The sequence below is a fragment of the Pelodiscus sinensis genome, chromosome 1, assembly GCF_049634645.1.
Source record: "Pelodiscus sinensis isolate JC-2024 chromosome 1, ASM4963464v1, whole genome shotgun sequence".
Classification (NCBI taxonomy): Eukaryota; Metazoa; Chordata; order Testudines; family Trionychidae; genus Pelodiscus; species Pelodiscus sinensis.
This window is the reverse complement of record NC_134711.1, coordinates 8,609,073-8,621,862: the sequence shown is the minus strand read 5'-3', so window position 1 is coordinate 8,621,862 and position 12,790 is coordinate 8,609,073.

Below are 12,790 nucleotides of genomic sequence, written 5' to 3'. Positions count from 1 at the left end.
GAGCAGTGTGGAAGAAACCAAGATCTATGCTGCAGATATGCATCCACAGTGGATTTCATCCTTCAGAGCTGTCAGGCCATCAGCTTTTGCATGCTCAGAAAAGATTATTCCAAATACACTTGGGACACACACTCTCGGATTTTTATCAGCAAATCAGCTCTTCTTTGGCCACGCAGCTTTTCAGCTGTGGCAAAGAGCCATTCCTCTGAGGCTGGTTGGCTGGCATCCTTGCCGTTCTTAATCTTCTGGCTATCAGTCATCAGCTGTGGTTCTGTTACTGACAGATCACGGTGGAATGGGTCTTCCGAGGTAACAGAAACTGCATTAATAGGCGGTGTCAGGGAAAGAAAGCAGCAATGGGGGGTATATGTGCATGGTATCGGGGGCAGGGGCTGGCACTTTACAATGGGGCATCTTTTCCAACACGTGGGAAGAAGCACTTAGCATTTCACAGAGCCATGCAGTAGTGCTGCATTGCACATTCATGAGTACCCCGTGGCCCCGGGGGTTCAAATGTTCAGACACTGACACACGGTTGTATGCAGCATTCCAGAGGATGAATGGCATTAGCCTAAATTCCAGACACAGCTACTCAGCACTGACACCCAGTCCCAGAACACACACACTTTTACACACACACACACACACACACACACACACACTTTCCCTTACAATGTGAAGAGCTGTCAAAATGCTTAAGGCGTGCAGTAGATACACTCTCCCTGTCTTATTTACCCCGCCCTCCAACACGTCATCACATATTGAAATGAATTATTTTTATAAACTTACACACACACACACACACAGAGCAATCTATGATGCCTACATACTGTAGTAATAGGTGCCTTAGCAATACTGACCCACAGCTCTTTATGGCATGCCCCTACCTACTAGCTGGCGGTGCATGGCATCTAGCTCCATTTCCCCGTGAGCGTTCAGTGCGAGCAGGGGCGGCCCATCCATATAGGCAAACTAGGCGGTCGCCTAGAGCACCAAGTTAAATGGGGCACCAAATGGTAGTGCAGTATCGTTGAGGGGTTTGGAGGTGGGGGCGCCGATTGCATGGTTCGCCTAGGGTGCCAGTTGCTGGCAGCTCGTCTAAGGCCACCCCTGAGTGCAAGAGGGCTAGTGTTACAATGAATTGTAGCTGCAGCCAAAGCAAATGTTAGAGTGGCCTGTTGTGTCGATAAGGACACGTTTCAGGCTCCGAAACAGATTAAGAATTTAATGAAACCTTTGTTTACTGTTACAATAGAAAACTTTGTGTAGGCCCAGCTTTCATCCCAGTAGACCCTTTCAGTCTTGCTTCCCTTTACTTACCTCTTACTAACCCATGACTGTAGGAGGAGAGTGGAAGCCGCCTTACTACAGTACTTTTACCATCCAGCTTGTCCTAGTTCACTGGCTTTTTTTTTACAGACCATTTTATGTGACAGACTGAATTAGACTTTTGTTACCCTGGACACCCTACATCAGCAGTTTTCAAACTAGGGTGGCAACCCAGTGCTGGGTCGTGCAATGTCAGGCGCTGGGTCTTGTTGCTGTAGGGGGATCAGGTGACCAGTGGGGGTACAACAGACTGTGCTGTGCCCCAGAAGCAGCTGGCAACAGGCCGAGCTCCTAGGTGGATGGGATAGAGTGCACAGGGTTCTGTGCACTACCCCTGCCCTGAACACTAGCTCTGCACTCCCATTGGCTGGGAACCTGCTGCTGGGTGCTTCTGGGGTGCAGCATGGTCTGACTGGTATGCCCCCCAGCCCCACCTAACACCCCCAAAGCCAGAGCCCCCTCCTGCAGCTGAAAGCTCTTATCCTCAGCCTCACCCCAGAGCCCACTCTCTAGTCACATTATGTTGAGTAACAAGCATCAACAATTTTCGTCTACTGGGTCATGAGAAAAAAAGTGTGAATACTATTGACCTACAGTATAGGCCTCTGCACAACAGCTCAGTTCCAGGGAAAAGAAACTGCCTAATGGAAGATCTGAGATTGGTCTCCATCATAGAATCATAGGGTATGTCTAGACTAAATGCCTCTGCCGACAGAGGCATGTAAAGTAGTCTACCCGACATAGTCAATGAAGTGGAGATTTAAATATCTCCGGCTTCATTAAAATAAAAATGGCTGCCACGCTGTGTCGGACCGACTCAGGATGGGTCGACAGAGAAAGCCTTTGTCGACCGCTCCCGTAAACCTCATTTCACAAGGCATAAGGGAGTGGTCGACAAAGGCTTCCCCTATCGACCGATCCGCATCTTGACTGCCGTGCTGTGACGACAATCAGCTGAGTATTTCCGCAAAATCATGCCAGTCTAGACGCAGCCTAGAACTTTATTTTGAAATAGCCCCCCCCAAGACTGAATTTATAAACAGAGCATCTACATTACCACGCTCATTATTCTGAAATAATGAGCCACCGAATTTGAAACCTGTACTCATGCTTTTCATCAGGAGTAATGCTAATTCCGAAATAGTTAGGTCAAAATAACGGTAGTGTGGATGCTCCGGTGCCACCATTTTGAAATAATTATTCCCCAGAGTAATTAGAACTAATTCCTCCCCAGTGCTTCCCAGGGCTGTAAGTCTGAGGTAGTGCATCCACATTAATGGAGCCTGCCTCCGACTAATTTCTATGCTTCCCTGTAGTGTGGACATGCTAGTTCAAATTTGTTAAATTGTGCGTTTTTAAGTTGAATGTAAAGCAATTTTGAAATACTTTCCAAGTGCAGACATAGCCCACTAGGGTTGTGTAGCGGTTTAACTGAGTTCTTACAGAAATTACTTTCTGTTGCACATTGTCATTTGTACACCAATTTACACCAGCTGAGGGGCTGCTCCGTAGCATTTAATAGCACATGAAATCTTTCCTTAAGGTGTTTTGGTACCGTCATCCCATTCTACTGCAACAACGAAATTCACAATTAAGTGTTGTGGGGCTTTGCCATAAGAGCACAGAAGAGGGAGCATGGATTCTACTCCATGCATCTGATAAGTGTTTTTTTGCCCACAAAAGCTTATGCCCAAATCAATGTTAGTCTCTAAGGTGTCCCTGGACTCCTCATTGTGTTTGTGGCTACAGGCTAACACAGCCGCCCCTTGAGAAATATTAATGCCATTGATTTCGGTCAAATTTGTTAGGCATTTAATTGGCAGGACAAACACGCCAGGTGTTGCCAATGTGCAGGGAAAAGACAGGGCTGTGGAGTGGCTGTTGGTGGGCATGACGCACTCCCGAGCTATTGTAACACACTGTATTTGGGGACTGATCCGCTGTAACATTGCTGCAGCAGGCCGTTGTTGGTACCACTCCCCTTTCTCTGTGGGTCCCCCTCACCCTGTAAGACATCTTTCACGATTCCTGATCAGTTATGGCAGGGGTGGGGAAGCTTTTTTGGGTTGGGGGCCACTGGCCCACAGAAAAATCAGTCAGGGGCCATACACAAGTGAGAAGAAAACCGAACCCTCACTGACGTGGCCCCCCCTTCTGAGAAGGAGAAAGACACTCCCCTAGCACATCAGAACCTAGCGGGGCCTACGCTGGTAGATGTTACATGTTCCAGCCCCATGGGGGTTGGCAAGGAGGCTAGAGTGCCAGCATGAGGTCCCCAATGTAGCCCCTGGCCACTGGGCCTTAGGTTCCCCACCCCTGGTTCATGGGAATCTCTGTCACTCTGGGTATGTCTACACTACCCTCCTAGTTCGAACTAGGAGGGTAATGTATGCATACCGCACTTGCTAATGAAGCCCGGGATTTGAATTTCCCGGGCTTCATTAGCATAAGCGGGGAGCCGCCATTTTTAAATCCCCGCTGCTTCGAACCCCGTGTAGCGCGGCTACACGGGGCTCGAACTAGGTAGTTCGGACTAGGGTGCCTCGAACTAGGTAGTTCGGACTAGGTTTCACGAGGAGTAACGGTAGTTCGGAATAGGACCCTAGTCCGAACTACCTAGTTCGAGCCCCGTGTAGCCGCGCTACACGGGGTTCGAAGCAGCGGGGATTTAAAAATGGCGGCTCCCCGCTTATGCTAATGAAGCCCGGGAAATTCAAATCCCGGGCTTCATTAGCAAGTGCGGTATGCATACATTACCCCGCTAGTTCGAACTAGCGGGGTAGTGTAGACATACCCTCTTTGATGGAGTAGAAAATGTCTCACTGGTTCAATCTCTCCTCTGCTCCACAGGCCTCATAATTGCTCTTCCCTGGGGGTCGGCTGTGTTTTGGGCCTCCCAATTTCCACCTCTAGCGTGTGGCCACCAAGGGCAGGTCTGCACAGCACAGTTAGCCCTAACTCAACTCCTGCCCCCACACATAAATCCCTAAATAGCTGAGCTATCATGCCACAATTCAGCAGCGGCTAATCCAGTCACTCTGTGCTGCTAATCCAATCACGCTGGGGAACTCACTTGGTGGTGTGAAATGTGGCTGCCTCCTCTTGAGCAGGGCTAGCGGGCTAACAGGGCTGCCGCAAAGGCAAGCCCCCTTTCTGCCTTAAAGAGGCAGCCGGAAGTCTTTGCAGAACAGGACTGCATTTTGTTGGGGTAGATGCGTTGAGTGGGGATGCTACCCTGGTGAACAGAGCACCCCACACTGGCGAGAGCTGTTTCGCCCCATGGTCCTGGTCTATGCGACTTTGTTTCCACCTGCTCAATTGTATTAACAGCAAGATAAGAAAACATTCCAATCTGTCCACATGGTTATGTTTCCATGTAGGGCATTACTGCGTCTGGCCAGGGACACTAGCCAAATGTCCGTGGGAGCAGGGCTGTTGGAACAATTTGTGTAGAGGGAGGCACAGAGCCAAACTGTAAACCCAGCATCTGATGGAAACCACTTCAAGCCAACAGTCCTCCTATTCCTCACCCTTAGTTCCAGCACCCATGCATGGGAGGGAAGGACGTTGGCACAATTGCAAATCAGTAGGAAAGTGTGGTATTGTGGAGCCAGGGTCTGTCCTAGGAAAAAGTTGGGGAAACCCTACTTTACAGCTGGGACTGTCCTATATAATTCAGGGGTGGGGAACATATAGCTCAAAGGTCAGATCTGGCTCTCGGCTTCCCTGGAGCCAGCCCTCGAGGCTCCTGCACCCTCTCTTCCGCCCAGACCCCACACCTCAAGCCCATTTCCCACACACTGAATCCCTCATTTTTTACTCCACCCTAGAGCCTAGGGGGGAGCCACAAAATCTACTAGCTCGGGCCCCCCAGGCAAACCAGCAAGGGGAATTGGGGAGTGTCTTTCTGCCTCTCAATCGGGGGCACATCAGTAGCTTTTTTTTTCTTCTCACTTTTGTGTCGCACCCCACCACTGATTTTTCTATGGATCAGCACCTCCCCTCCCAAAAAAAGGCTCCCCACCCTTATAATTAGTCCTGCTGGAGAGAGAGAGAGAGAGAGAGCTTGGGTTAAGAGCCAGAGCGGACTGGAAACGCTGTAGCATACTGAGCTCCAGGCATGTTGAAGAAACTGCTCTGTGTGCTGAAAGAGGCTGGAACTACCGGTGCGGAGAGGAGAGGGGGACGCTGCCGCACCCCCCTAGCGTGAAGGGGCTTCCATCATAGGCAAGGTTTCCAGCTTGGTTCAATGGCTCTCAGCACCGCCACTATGCAGACTGTTCCAGCGCCCCGTGTATTGAGCAGAGGAAATGTTCTACCTCTTGCAGTGCGCATCGCCAGAAGGTGCCAGTTCCTTAGGGCCCGGCAGGGCAAGCACTGTTCTGTGGGACGCACAACAGGCGCCCCCCCCCCCTTGCGGGCTCTGGAGAGTTAACACCATTTCATTGAGAATAAGCCAGCCCTTTAAGACTTCCAGAGTGAGCCCCCAGACAGTGTGGGAGGGATGCTCTCCCCTCCCCCAGCTCCATTCTTCGGCCTGCTCCTTCCCTGCGTGCTACCCCCCTGTGTCTGAGGCTTCGTACTTCCACCTCGCGCAGCATCGCCTGATCTCTCCCACGGTCCAATTAGCATGCAGGCCCCTCCGCCCCACTCCCCCTTAGTGCCGGCAGGAGTTGTCCTCCTCGCCCTTGCTTGGCCCTTCTGCAGTCAGTCGCCAAGGTAACGGAGCACAGACACAAGCAGGCCCAGCTATTTTTGGGCCATCTCCCTTAAGGATGGTTCCCAGCATTAACCCTTCCATTGCCGCACGTCACATGGGTGGGGGCGGATGTTCTCTTTCTGCAGTCCAACCTTGGTCTCTGCCAAATCAATGAGGGGGGGAAGAAATACCAAGGACTTCACTTCCCCCTTGCAGCTCCTCATGCAGAGCCCACAGGCTCACGAATGCTCTCCCTGTTTCCCCCCTATTCAGAATATCCTGGTAGTTTCCTTTTCTTTCCCTCTATGTGCACAGTCGCTAGCGCATCATGCCCATGCTCAGCTGCACCATCTCTGTGCAAATGGAAAACTCTTCCCCTTGCTTTCCGTGGTCTCAAGAAGGATTTTTTTTCCTACTTCCCAAGAAAGTGCAGCATTAATGAACGCTGCTCCTTGATGGGGGTAAGGCCTCAGGAAACAACGGCAGGGGGGGAAACGTTGCATAATTAGTGGGGATACGTCTGAGGGACTGATTAAAGGCACATCGAAGGTACTTAGACCCAACTGACACCATAGTATTTGGGCACCTTACAATCTTTCACCCCCGCTTTCCTCACTACACCCCGCTGAAATAGGGCATTGCTTGCATCCTCAGGGTATAGACTTGCCCAGCATCAGCCAGGATGCCTGCAGCAGAACTTAGATCTCCTAAGTCCTAACCCAGTGCCCTGGTCGTGGGACCTCCTTCCACCACTAGGCTGCACTTTTTTTTTTTTTTTTTTATTAAGCAGAGAGGAATCTGACTCACAAAATGCAGATGTGGCCACAGGTGCTCAAACCAAGGATAGAGGAGAAGGGGATGCTGCTGCATCCCATGGCCCAAAGTGGTTTGCATCATCTACACAGGGTTCAATGGCTCGCAGCACCCCCACTATGCAAATTGTCCCAACATTGCTGGATCATAGAATTATAGAATCACAGAATTCTAGAACTGGAAGGGACCTCGAGAGGTCATCGAGTCCAGTCCCCTGCCTTCACGGCAGAACCAAACAGCCCACGGAGAGTGTCCCATTTCCCACAGCGGTCAGGATCAGAGGACGGTGCAAGAAACCCTGTCCTGAAGGAATTACCCAGAGCAAACTTTTCCTTTATCTCAGGCTATCAGCTGACTCACACCCCAAAGCTACAAGGATTCTATCCTGTTTCTAACTGTGGATGTGCTCATGAGCTGAACTTTTTGTTAATCCTACTCAGCTCCTGGACCCAATGCTGTCTTGTGAACATGAGTTTTCCAGCCGGGTTACTAGCTGTTTGAAATGTGTTGCCTTTCCTTTCATGGCATGGCTCTTGAAACCAAGGATGAGTTAATGAAACCACAGCTAGGCGTGCCTGAATCACTTCCTCTACACCATTTAGTGACTTCCATTGTCTCCTCTCTAAACAAAATGTTGCCAGTTTTGCCAAACTCCCCCTCCCCCACTCCAAGAACTCTTTCCCTGGTTTTCAGAGTTTTCCTTGTCTTTCTGAACGCCTTTCTATTACGAGGTAGGGAAACCGGTATTGAAGTAATGGTCTAATTCTGATCATACAACTAAACCGATCTCACTTGAAATATTTTTTGATGGCAAGAGCCCTTTTTTTTAATTTTAGCTTTTTTAAAGTGGAAAATGAAAACTTGTATGCAAAACATACATTTTTGGACATGAAAATGTTTGGGGGGGGGGAGGAGAAAGTCTAAAACATTTTTCAAATTCTTTATACTGTTTTTTTTTTTATACTCATGGGAAAATTCCCACTCTCTTACTATTGAGGTTTCTTCCCTTCCCCTTTTTCCAGTCGGCATGCGTCGGGGGGAGGTAAGAGAAAGTAAAAATGTGACCAGGGAGACCCCGAACATTAAAAATAAAATCAGAATGTTTGTCCAGAATGGGGGAGAGACGGGGGGAGAAAGAGTGCAAACTTCCAAACAAACTAAATATTGTCAATTTTCTTTTGAAACATTTCCCATTCGCCTGCTGCCAAATTTTGATCAGCTCCATTTACAACATTGTTCTGTCCCAAGGTAACTGCATTGACCTGCTCCCAAGTTACATCAGATAGCAATCCAGCTCAAGACTCTTAAAAATTCATTTTTCTTTCCATTTAGGAACCTTCCCCCCTTAGGACTCCTCTCCCCCACCTGCCCGTAGGAGACTGACATATCTGGCAGGTACAGAGGCCTGACGAGTACCCCCAGAGGCAAATGCCACCCCAAATGGAGTAAAGTGAAGGCCTTGCAGATGGCAGAGCCAGCCAGCAATGGGGAGGGAAGAGCATGCTGTGCCCTGTTATAGGTAGTGGTAGCCTTTAGGCCAGGGGTAAGGAGCCTAAGACGCAGGGGCTACATCTGGCACCCCGCTTGCCTAGCTCCAGCCGCTACAACTCAGGGCAAATGATGTCATCTGAGTTCCGAAAGGACCAATCAGCCCCTGCCAAAGGAATCGCCTGTCCCAAACTATCTGCCACAGGGCGGCTGTTTGTACTCCTCCAAGCAGCATCTCAGAGGCAGACGTGGCATGGGACACAGTGGCATGGCCTCCATGTTGCTACTCATGGCCAGGGTGTGGGGAGCGTGGCTGTACCTGGTCGGACAAGATGTGTGTGTGTGTGGGGGGACATGTTGGCTGTCGAGTTGGCTCAATTCTTCATGGGTTATTAATGGCTTACACATAGCCAAGTCCGGATCAGATGCCCAAGATGACGGATAGGATGGTCACTCAGCAGCAACTGTTCCAGGCTTGGTGGACCCTTCTGGGACTGGCCGGGACACGCTGGGGAGCAGGAGCAGCAAATGTCATGACGGTTAGATTTTGGCTGCCCTGTTCTAATCCCTCACACTTCACCCTGTTTCGGGGGCACAGGCCACAGCCTGCTCACAGCATAGGTTACTAAAGGTCACAATCAAAGCTGCTGAGGCTGGTGTTACAGATCCCCGTGCCTGGTAAACATGGGGGAGTAGGCAGGGGGAGTTCACAGCTCAGGAGGTGCTGGTTTGTTTTGTCTCTCCTCACCCAGCCTGTTTGTTGTGAGGCCTGGAGGCAAGGGAATTCAGCATCAGCAATGGGGCCTTCAAGGCACACATTTCCTCCAGCCCAGAAACTGGCTGGGATCCTGCGAGCAATAAAATCTCCCCCTCCCAGCTCAGGCATTTCCCATGTGTGCTGTGCCTATAACTACACCCCTCCAGAAAGTCACGGCAAGCTACGCAATGCCCGTTCCATGAATGACGGAGCTGGGGCAGACGGACCTTACGTCGAGTTACCATGGGCGTGACGCTGCAGGAGGTAGGGGTTAGGGGAGAGACTTCCCTTACTCCTCTCCTTCGGGGGTAGAGTAGCAGGATCGACAGGAGAGTGATCTGTGCTTGATTTGAAAGTCTCAGAGGGGTAACCGTGTTAGTTTGTAACTTTTTTAAAAAAACCAACAATTAGCCCTGTAGCATGGATCTTAACTCAGAGCATGGATCCAGCCTGTACAGGTTGGACCTCCCTGGTCTGACACACATGGGACCTGAGTGATCCCAAACCAGGAAGTTTGCTGGACCAGGGGAGATCAGGGCTCCTATTCCAGCTGCCACCAGGCTCCGCTCCCAGCCCCAACGGGGACTGTGCTCCCAACCGCACCGGCCCCGCTGCTGCCAGTCCCAGCTGGGCTGCACTTCTGACCCTGACCACCCCCACTCCCAAGTGAACTCTCTTGTCCAGCAACATCCCTGGCTCTGCCAGACCATGGATGTTCCCAGACCAGAGAGTACCGGATTTTAGAGTTTCTATCTGTAGTGTAACCGTAGATGTCGGTGGTACTTGGTTTAAGTCTGCAGAATCAGTCCCCAGTTTAGGAATAAAATCATAATTTTATTGTGCATTTGTGGCAGTTCCTCTACTAGCCAGCATTATCACTGCTCAACTGTGTCATAGGCCACTTAGTGCCAACAGCTGATGGAGAGTCTCCTTCAACTCTCTCAGCACCTGCCACAATGACATGGCAATGCTAGATGGCTGTGTTTCCGGCGCGAGGCTTGAGTGCTAGTCCTGCTGCCAGGAAGTTCTGACTGGTCAAACAAGCAGCTTAAGAAAAAACGTGACTCCTTAAGTGGCCACTGATCTGTGGCACTCAGTGGACCAGATCCTCAACTGCACAAGGGAAAACAAAGTTGCTGATATATTTTATTGTCCACTAGTTCAGGGACTGACAATGCACCGCAGCAGTGTGAGGCTTCCAGAAAGAGCTGATTATGTTTATGTAACCCCCATACCTGTTGGGTGGGGTTCACTGTCCCATGTGGTCACACTGAGACCATGTACAGAGACAGAGAATGAGTTTGTTCTGCAGCCTTAGCTGAGAGATGGCTGGTTTTTTAGCTCAAGCCATAGAGGCTCATGCACTAAACTCCAGCGGTCCCAGATTCAGTTCTGCGCCTCAGCGTTACATTGACATAGCTCTTCCTGGGATCATCCCTATGTAAAGGATCATGGACATTAGAGACTGGGAAAGGCTCTACTAGATTTTCCAGCCCATTCCATTGGGCCAAAGCAAGACTGTGCCTACCAGTTAATTTTCTATGGCTTCATCCTACTCATGGGTCTTCAGCCAGCCCCTGGGGAAGCTGGTTTACAGCCCAAAGAGAGTTCATGCCTGGAGAGTTTTTAAATTGCTGTTCAGGCTTTGCCTTTGGTCTCCAGTCTGTGTGCATCCAGCTGTTGTTGCTTGTCTTACACGTAGACTGCAAACTCCTCGGGGCACGAACAGTCTTTCTGTTTAGCGTCTAATACTCTGCAGTCCCAACAGTCGCTAGGGGCTATCACTACATAAATAAATACATTGGCCTTTTCTTAATTTCCAATTATATCCCCTTTGTGCACATTAAATAACTCCTTGTTGTTCTCTGTAACACCCACCACTAACCTTTAAATCTGCCCTGCCTGGGGGCACGTCTCCTCTTTGCAGAGGTACAAAATGTTATGGCATAAAGACGCACGTAGGAGGAGAGGGGTTGGATGCTTTGTAAACACACCCAGGTGCTCAATGCTCCCCACGGTGCAGGAGCACAGGACTCCGAGGCCAGCGCAAAGCATCTTTGTAAGAGGGCTCCTATGAGACGATTGTTCTGAACAAAGGGGGGCAAGGACCTCCCCAGTATTTCCAACAATATTCAGTCCAGTCCGCTGTGATCACGCCTCTTCCGCTTCCTGCCCGCACCCAATTAACAGTTAGGACTGGTCCTGGAAAGAAGAGCAAATACTGGAGCAATAGTCCAACCATTATTGGACACTTCAAAATTGCAAATGAAACCGGGATTTGAATTTCCTGCACTTCATTTGCATATTCGCATCATGGCGCTCTGACAAAAAAAGCACAATTTCGAAAGTGAAACCGCAGTCTAGACACGGTTCTTTTGAAAGGGCAACTAAAATGATTAGGGGTTTGGAACGGGTCCCATATGAGGAGAGGTTAAAGTGACTGGGACTTTTCAGTTTAGAAAAGAGGAGACTGAGAGGGGGATATGATAGAGGTATATAAAATCATGAGTGGTGTGGAGAGGGCCGATAAAGAAAAGTTATTTATTAGTTCCCTAAATAGAAGAACTAGAGGACACCAAATGAAATTAATGGGTAGCACGTTTAAAACTAATAAAAGAAAGTTGTTCTTCACACAGCATGTAGTTAACCTGTGGAACTCCTTGCCAGAGGAGGCTGTGAAGGCTAGAACTATAATAGAGTTTAAAGAGAAGTTAGATAATTTCATGGAGGTTAGGTCCATAAAAGGCTATTAGCCAGGGGATAAAATAGCCTCTGTTTGTCAGAGGCTGGAGAGGGATGGCAGGAGACAATCGTAAGTCATGTATTCTAGACCTTTCATCACTTGTGTTGCTCTTCTCTGGAACTTCTCCAATTTCTCCACATAATCCCTGAAATGTGGTGCCCAGAACTGGACACAATACTCCCATGGAGGCCTAATCAGTGCAGAATAGATACTCAGGAGTTGGGCATCATTGGAATAATCGCATTGACACAGACACTGAGTATCGATGTGTCTCGAGACCCTTAACATGCATGATGGGTGGTGACCTGTGTAACACGGGATATCCGAGGACTAGAGACTTCAAGGCAGCAGCAATTTCCTGATAGCCTTGAAAATACCCTGATCCGAGTTACGCTTCTGCAAGCAAGCTTCTTATCTGGGTAAGCAGAGCGAGGCCAATGCTATCAGGACTTGCTGCTCAGCTCCTACTTGTCTGATAAACAGGGGAGGCAACATGCTCATGTGTTATGGCTAACACACATTGGGGAGGGGAGGGGAGAGGAAGAGAGTGAGGTTGGCTTAAGGCGTAAACACAAATAGTCTGTGACTAGGGCCCTGGCTGTATGATCAGGGGGTTACACCAAAACCCAGGGAGTTTTCATTAAGAACCAAAATTCTTGTCTCGCCCCTGGTATTTTTAGGGGTAGGGCTCTGTATTCTTCCCGCTCAAAGCACCAAGCACACCAGTGGCAACTCCCTAACACCACCACTTCTGTTCATTTGACAGGGCGTTTCTATTATGCTGCCACCTATCAATAAAAAAAAGTGGGCCAATTTCCAAGGGGGCTGCGCATTGGTAGCTTTCAACTTCACTGGAAGTTCCAAATGTTTAGGTCTTAATCAGTGTCCCAGATCGGTCTGGATCCACCTCTTTGAGCAGCATGGAGGTTAAGGATTCCAGCGTAGTTTTCCACGTGAGCGG